The following is an 8,888-nucleotide window of genomic DNA, read 5'->3' as shown; positions in this document are numbered from 1 at the left end:
CGTTGAGCACGTAGACGAGTGCGATAAACGTCCAACGGAATTTCTTGTGGGACCAAGATACGAGCTCGAAGAGCTTTCCGTTCGGGAAGCCCAGATTCCGTAATGGCCGGGGACATGATGACGTGGACGCGTAACGATCGAGTTACCGCTACCGTCGCTTCCACAGCGGAATCCGCCGGGTAGAAGCCATATTCCACACGAGGGTCAATGGCTGACCGTGGATGGGCGCACATCAGAGCCGCCTTAGTGGCAGCTTCACTGCCGCCTCTGTGCCTTGTCGAGGTCATTGGTGATGACACCACGTTCCTCAGGTGACGAGAGGTCCGGAATGGGGTTTGCAAGGCGCGAGCAAGGCTCGTCTCATGCCGCCGGCGTGGCTCGCCTTCCTCGTCATCCCACCCGGGAAAAGGAGTGTCACACTCGTTGCCGACCACCTCCACATCCCCAACGAGGTCACTCGTCGCTGATAGCGTGCGCGGAGCGCGACGCTCGGGCTCAACAAGCCTAGAATTTACATCCCTTGATGCCGCGGACGCACGGTCCGACATGGCGCTGCGTGCGGAAGACGAAGTTGAGCTCTGCCCGTGAGTGCTGTCGGAGCCAGCGAGACATAGACTTCGGTGTCTTTGACACAGGGCTCATTGAGCACTAAAGTCGTTAATTTCCAACGCAGTGTCTAACGGACACACAAGCCTCGTTGAGGCAATAATCGATTGGAATTGCAAATATTTTTAATCAAAATGGGAGAGAGTTTAACGGAGTTACACATGCCCTGGAAACAGGGTGTGAGTCAGACCAGATGGGCATGGTGTGACCACACCCACACAAGATTACGGTACGGGGCTGGATAGACAGTAGTTATACATGTATTTTGATTCTACTATACATATTTAGGAAAATCTATGCATTTAAAATTAGGCGGCTTTGCCGCAGATATAAATAAACAAAAATCAGTTTTGAATTTAAACGGAAGAGTTAATTAGCCTTGGATTAAGGTTGTCATTACTTTTGGAGTAAGCGGAATGCGATCCGCTGTACTTCTACTTGCTTTAAGTATAGAAGGAGAGGTCGGTGACCTGATTTACGCTAGCTCTAAGCGCAAAGCTACGGCAGCCCCGCTGCATTCAATATCATTTTCAGTGCAAAGCATTGTAACGCAATATGGCTTCGGCAATATGAAAAAAAATCTGGAAGCTACTTTGGATGATGCCCATGATAGAGCGCAATGATCTCGCCAAGCAACTAGACAAACAACTCTTTGAGCATCCGGTGGCACTTTCTTAGACTTGAAATGCAAGCTGGCTGTCATATAGCGCGAACTCTCACGCCAAGCGTTATCTAACAAATTTCAAAGCAATAGTCGCTGCCCTGAGATATCCTGAGGAAAAGTTTCAGCATTCATGAAGCTTAATTTACAACTACAGCCGTCAATTCGGCTTTATAGCACCAAGAGAAGGTGTTGCGGTTGACAAAAGACAATCTCGAGATTATCAAAGCTGTGCAGGAGCTAGTGTCTGTAATCTACTAATACGATCCGTACTGCGACTACAAATGGACAACACAGGCATCTTATTCTGGTTGTTACAGTTTTATTGCCCAGGGAGGATGTTTCAATGGTTTGAAAAGAAATGAGAGCTAGGGATTATGTGACCCCAGCCTGTATTGCAGACAACATTCGGCTGATTCCGTAAATGCAGCAGAAATCCGCAAAAATTGTTGTTCTGGCACTAACAATTGGCTCTATTATCTTTTTGATCCTTCCGTTCGAAAACATACCGGGCACAATGCCAGCCCGACCACAAGTTTGAAACGTTTGTTTGATACAGTAGTGTCGTGCGCCGAGTTTGCGCTCCTATGAGGTTATGCAAAGCAGCATACCAATTTAGCGATAACCGAACTAGATTCAAATATGGGTAGAGAATTAGCTTATATGATGACTGCTATTCGACCAGTACAAGCAAGGTCTGCATTTGTTATAAAACAAAATTGCTACCGCACTACGTCAGGCCATTCGAGGTTGCATCAAAAACGTAATTTCTTACCATTACAAAAAATATGCGAGGACAGCGGTGGCTTGTTGACCAGATCACGAATAGGCTCTTACAAGCCAGTCTGGTGTGAATCGCTCTGCTGAAGTAGCAAAAGCATTTCAGTTATCTTATTAATTACCTTCTGATCTAGAGCAGCGGTCTAATATTATGAGCGCTTGAGGTGCCTTATTCCACTCAGTGAAATGGCGGAGGTTGAAGAATACATACAAATAGCTTAGTTCACTACGAGCATTCCACCAAGTCTCATGTGAAAAAGGTAGAGTGCCTCAGTTTAACGCGCTTTTCAGCTGTTAACGTTATTCTAAGGTCAAGACTGGCCAGAAGCGGTCATCAAGATGTGTGGGGTGAATTCCAGCAATAGCTCGAATATTGAGGTTCACATCGACGATCACGTCGCGTTTGTTCTTCGCAAAGTTAACCCAGATCGACATTCCAGTTAAATGTATTCTTCACCGAGGCTGGCTTGTTAAGCTGTGAAATGGATGAGGCGATGAGTCTTCTTCACCCGTCACTCGAGTCATTTGTGATATCCGTCAGTACTTTTTCCAGCATTCAGTACTTACAAAACGGTCCTCACAGAGGTTTGGATTAACCCGAATGCTCAAAAGCGGCTGGAATTTCGAAAAGTGGTGACATGTAATTCTCAGATAGGGGGTGAAGTACATTTCTGAAGCTCATTTCACTCACCGTTTTAGAGGATAATTCGCACGCACAAGCGTATAATGATTCTGTCATCATGTGGCGATCAACATTAAATAGTTAAATGCATAATCACGACGCGATCGAATTTGCAAGATTTCGCGGCTTTATTGAATGCAAACGGGCAAGATCGGAAGTTCGGCTCATTGGTGGCAAGTTGGACGTTGTCGCGAGCCCCGATGTGGGATGTCGTGACACTTTTCGTCGCAGCAACGAGCATGAAGTGCATGACTAATGGAGAAGAGAGGTGAAACGTAGACATTTCCGCGCTATCAGCGAGCGGCTTAATCGCATGTCTCTGAATGAGGGCCAAAATGTTAGATCAGGATCCGCTAAGTCACTACAAGCGTAAGCATTCAAGTCTACTTTGGCTTTTTCCTCGGGGACGACTTTCCGATTGAAAGCCAAGAGGACTCTGTCTTCTTTAGGAGTCGTCGAGCCGTAGGAACACGTAAGGAAGAAGATACATGATGCGGATGGTGCTCGTTGGGGTAAACGATAAGGTGCAAGTGTTGCAGCGTACATCCAAGTGCATTATGTGCTCGGCAAGCACTAAATAGCTTAGAAAGTTATGACAAGTATGATAGCTCTCTGATTTGACAGGTCTGAGAGGCACGGGGCTACTAGTTAAACGCTAAGCAATACACAACAGTTTAGAGTTGTCGGTAGCATAGATGTATTGACAGTACGAGCTTGAAATAGTTTTGATTTTAAAAATATCCAGCTCTTTGAACTGAGAGGAAACTATACTTGACAGAGCATCCGTTGGCTGTAAGCCTAACGTAATACAATACATGTGGATTTGTTACCGAAAAATCAAAAGTACTAGGCTTAAACTTTGTAAGAAAAAGCCTTATTTGATGTATAGAAGAGAAATTATGTGTTTTACCTACAAGGCATTTGATCGCACTTCTTAGTGCTAAGTAAAAAGTAATTTTCCAGAAATTTATCTACGTGAGCTCTTTGGGCCAATGCTGCGGGGCCGCCGTAAAAAGCTTAGCTAAGATCGGTGATCTTTGTTTTTACTTAGAGCCAATACGAATTTAGCTGATCGCAATCTGCTTACTCCAAGACTAACCACAACCTTATCTCCCGGCAAATAAACTCTTCCTTTTAAAATGTAAAGTGTATTTTTTGTTTGTATTTTACACGAGGGGCGTCACGCTGTCAGCAGCTGAGATATCAAGTATAGGTTTTCTCGGTTAAATAATAGAACCTAATTGATTTGCATAACTGCTGGCAGTCCAGCCACGTAGTGACTTTTTGCTAAGGTGTAGCCACACCATCTTGAGCGACCCACCCCTTCCTACCAGGGTACGTGTTACCCCGTTACAGTCAAGTTTTCTTTGAACTAGTATATTATGCTTTTTCATCATTGTCTTAAATTTGTCAATTCTCAGGTTCATTTAACGTTTTGAGGAAAAATCGTGTCATGAATTCTTGCGTCATGATTGTCATGGGTTGTGTACCAGATCATGTCGTACGAACCAAGGATACGGTACCGGAGAAGATGATGCCTTTCCTTAACGCATAAGTCAGTTGGTAACTTAGGCTGCTATCATCATGCTACGCTATACATAAAATTTTATTAATTTAAACAAAGAACACAATTGCATGAGTATGAGGACTTTAAGAGGAATAGTTTTCACTTCTGATAGAAAAACAAAATAAGCATATAATCATTTGAGATATTCTCAGTTCCGCTCTCGGGTGGTGCGAACGAATTTGTTCTCTGGTCAATATTAAACGCAGCCTCATTGAGTCAGCGCTTTCTCTATGTTAGGTGCACTGCATCCGTTGTACTTCATAGCACTTGTCAATCGGCGACCGAGTCTTATCCCTGTGATAATTGAGCATGAGTTTTCATATTTTAATATTAGCAGCTAGACATGCTTCGCCATATCGCTGGGTTAAAAAAGACGAGGAACTTGTCAACCCAACGAAGAGATTGTGATAATTGCTCGCCTGAAGGCGTTTACCTGTGATAAGAATGATGAGACACCTCTAGGAGCGCCTCAACCGAAGTCGGTGGAGAGACGAACAGGACTCACTGTGAGGTCGTTGACGTTGAGCGTTCGGCCAGCCATTCGAACGCAGAGACAAAAGATATTTCTCTGTGAGAAAGTTTAAGGGGGTCATCAATTTGGCAATGCTCCAAAAGGCGCAATAGCACGTCGCTAGCGATCTCCTCGCAAGGAAGTCGCGTGCAAAAATGAACACTTTCTCGTAGTGTATCTAGAAGCGGTGTATTTGACATAAGAAATCATGAAGCGACAGCTTTGGCGGATGTTTGCACTGCCTGGTTTGGCGTACCGTGTGTGCTCAACAATCTTGTCTACCCGTCAAGGGAGGCATCCACTAGCACTCCGCGCAAAATTCAATAAGGACTTTCTATAAAAATGGTGACAGATCATCTCACAGCAGCAGCAACAGAGTCCATCTTTACTGGACGGTAAGCGTACATATGCGGATCGTAAATATAGCTTTCGCAACCACCCTGCAGCTTTCGAGACTGCTATCGATTGGACGATCATCCCAGACGTAGAAGCTCGTCGAATGCACCAGGGGCGATGGATACTAGCCATGCTGAGAAAAGTAAACAGAGTGCTTGGCGGCCATAATCTCTGTATTTTAGGTAGATATTACGTTTGTGGAGCTCCGAATATCTGCTTCCTGCGTGCTCCCCTTTCTCTTAACTAACAGCTGGGCTCCCGTAAGGCTGTCCGACAAAATCTAGTCAGCACAGGGTAAAAATTTAAATTTTGCTGCACCTCGTGGAGGCAGAGATCAAACGGTCTGATATTTTGACTGATATTTTCATAAACAGATGCAATCGCGGCTGTCGAGAACAGTTGAGTGCATTGAAGAAGGAGGTGTCAAAACAGATACTATGTCCATAAACAGATACTATATCCATGATTTTATCACTTGCGACCCTATTATAAAGTGTAAGGCCTTCGCCAGCGTGATAGGGTTGTTTCGTCCCAGATCCGGATTCGAGACTCAATCTGACGATAGGTATGGTGTGCTGAATTGCCACAAGTCACGAACTGAATGGAAGTCAAAATCATTAGGTGCAACGTACCTCTCTCTAAGTGGCGCTCTGCCGAGTCATAAACCCATTTTGCTTGGAAGCAGAAGCGCTTTTGAAGCGCTGCAATAGCCTTGATTTAAAAGATGGTCTGGTATAATGTATTAGTAACAATATTGCCGATTGCGATGGGCATAGAAGACAGAACCAGCAGTGACTCATGGACTCTTAATGAGACAAAAAATAGCGATAAACATCGCAGTGTCTCTGGTGAAACGCTTGGCTCCAGCTGCGACCTGGTGTCTCCTGTGCCCGAGGCAATGCGGACGAGTACGTGCGAGTGCGTTTTATGTGTCCGATCTGGTGGAGACGGGCGAATGTTAGTCGCAAAAAAGAGCTAGACCCAGAGTTACTAAGCGATGGTTTACTACAAATGAGCTAGGCCCAGAATTAACAAACAATAATTTTCTACAATTACAGAACCATCACGTGACGCGTCCAGCGTGCAAAGCTGAGAAAATGGCGAGGAAGGTTCTTTTATCGTGACCGGGTTAGTCCTGAGCTGAACATCACTCCTTACCTTAGGCAAAAGATCAAATTATGTCAGATGAGACAATGATGCCGTCGAAACCACCCACAGCGGAGGGGATAAAGAACCTCGACTGATGAGTGGCGAAAAGGTTATGTACTCGTGATTGAAGCGATCGGGTAGCCATAGGGGTTGTGGTTTCACCTCAATACTTCCAGCAGAATTTTCACTGAGTCTGGAGAACAAGCCACTTAAATGACGTAAACCTTTCAAATGCAGATGATATCACCGCCAACAATTTTTTGTTCAGCAGAGAAGTTTATAAATAGTGAGGTTGCCGAAAGGGTACTGTCGGTGTCGTAGGAGGAGTAGATCTCGACATCCGTCATAGGTAAGTATTATCCGGAGAGCATTACAGCGCAACGGCTATTATCAAAAATCCAAGAGATCTATTCTATGTTGTAGAAGCATCATGACGTGATTATAAGAGTATCACGTGTGCTCTTTCCATATCAAGAAAACGATAATACAATGACCTGTTTGCTGGTACCAAATAATGCGTCATAAGATAATGGCCGATTCAAGAAATTCGTGTAACGTCGTTGACGCTTCCTTTGACGTCATACAAAAAGCATGGTGAAATAAAGATAAAAGCTCGCGCTGACATTCTGTGTCAGAGAAATAGCAAATGACGTATTGCGTATGCTTACAATGCACTTCATGCAACCACATTTTCAACGCAAACGCCGTTTCCTCATAAGAATGTGCTGCAGGACATTACGGTCGGTTGTGCTTCGGTTGAACTTAACTGCACATGAGTTATAGCTAAACCCCCGCACTATTCCGAGTGGGATGCCCTAGGGGTTAATAATTATGCCACATGAGATGTCTCAAGCTCCAACAACGTTCAATTGTCCGGTGACGCAGCTGTTCAAGCCACATCGTGGCCTTGCGCAATCCTATTTTGGCGACACATTCGTCCATAGTTGTATGAGCCGCAAGAGCCGAATGTGGATGACCACGTTAAGCTCTTGCAAGTATTTTTTACTTTGAAGCTGCCCGTCACGATATTCAGTTTTTGCCATAGAATGAACATTATCCTAAATAGATGCCGATGGGTTTGAACGCCTGATTGCGTTTCGATTTGCCAGCATAAGCGGGGTAGAATTTCTATTTTGCTCACGAGAAGGATTTGCTTGCAATTAAGTATGCTCTTGTCAAGCCCAGATTTTACTTCTTCGCTATAAGCCGTTTGTGATCTATATAGATCATTAGTCGTTGAGCACAGCGAAGCCGTCCCCCACAAATTCAACTAAGAGTGCAAGGTGATTATTCGAGTATACCTTTGTGCTACGGTAAAATCTGGGTCGGCTTAATGTGGTAGTGAATGCGCTTTCGCGTCGCCGCGACAGTGAAATACTCTAATATTACCAGTCACTGAAACTATATGTACTGCGTGTGGGTCAGACACAACATATATTTTGTTGTTACAAACCTTAGGGGCAAGGAGTTTTGGCTTAGATCAAAGCACCTGGTTGCACATCTGCGCTGCTGTTTTTTTTTCTACGGCCTGCTTAATATCAGCATTGACCCACTTGGCATTTAATAGTTCAAGGTAACTCGTCATGAGAACCCCAAAAACAGAATAGTGTTTGAGGCACTTAATACCTTTTTGAGTAGCGAACTGAAAGAAAAAGACTGCTGGTCGATCGCTCTACAATTATAGCCCAGCATGAACAAGTGGGTGAGAATATATGTGCACATATGTAAGACGCGTCAAAGAGTTGATGCTCGCCGCACGCGTCGGCACCTTTGGCGAGCTTGCCGGCTTCGGTAGAATGTCGGCAGTCCATCAGCGCGGACTTTACTTTTGGCCTTTCAAAGACGCGTTGGCTAATACCGGTATTGCGGTCTGCGTAAGATGGCTCATTTCGCTTCTTTCTGCGACGCTGTTACTGGCGAGGACACAACCAAGCTGTACCTTGATATAGATAGGGTTGCATCAAGCTTTGAGTTATTCATCGAAGACTTGGCAACCTTTATTCATGGGGCTAGGCCTCGTGTTGGACATGTCAGCCGCATGGATTGATCGCGTGGTAAAATATCCTCCGAGACACTACCTCAATGAGGTTGAGCATAATGTGTCGAGTGTGCGACTCTATGAAGATGTGCAATAGCAGCATAGGTAGGCAGAAATACAAATTATGTAGCACGGGGATGCTTTATTAACGCTGCTGGTCTACCAACACCTTCGCAGCCTGCCGACATTAACAATAATATACAACCACGCGACATTAGACTGCTCATGGTCGTTGCGAAAAAGTCTTTAGACATCAAGAAGAGGTCATTTATACAATTGGTGCTACGTGGGCTTACTAAACCAATCGAACGATCTTGTTCTTACATGCTAGCCAGACATAAATTTGTTAATTTTGTTGGAGGCGAAGCAGCGTGCATCCGATGTAGCTAAGCTGCCCTTTGCTCTAGAGCTGTGACACGATTCTGAACCGAAGAGGGTGTCTCTTGCCACGTAGTGCAATGGCGCATCCAAAACTGGCTCGTATCTGTTTCGGTCGCA

The sequence above is a fragment of the Plasmopara halstedii genome (assembly GCF_900000015.1).
Source record: "Plasmopara halstedii genome assembly, contig: Scaffold_42, whole genome shotgun sequence".
Taxonomy (NCBI): Eukaryota; Oomycota; class Peronosporomycetes; order Peronosporales; family Peronosporaceae; genus Plasmopara; species Plasmopara halstedii.
Note: the sequence above shows the minus strand (reverse complement) of the source record.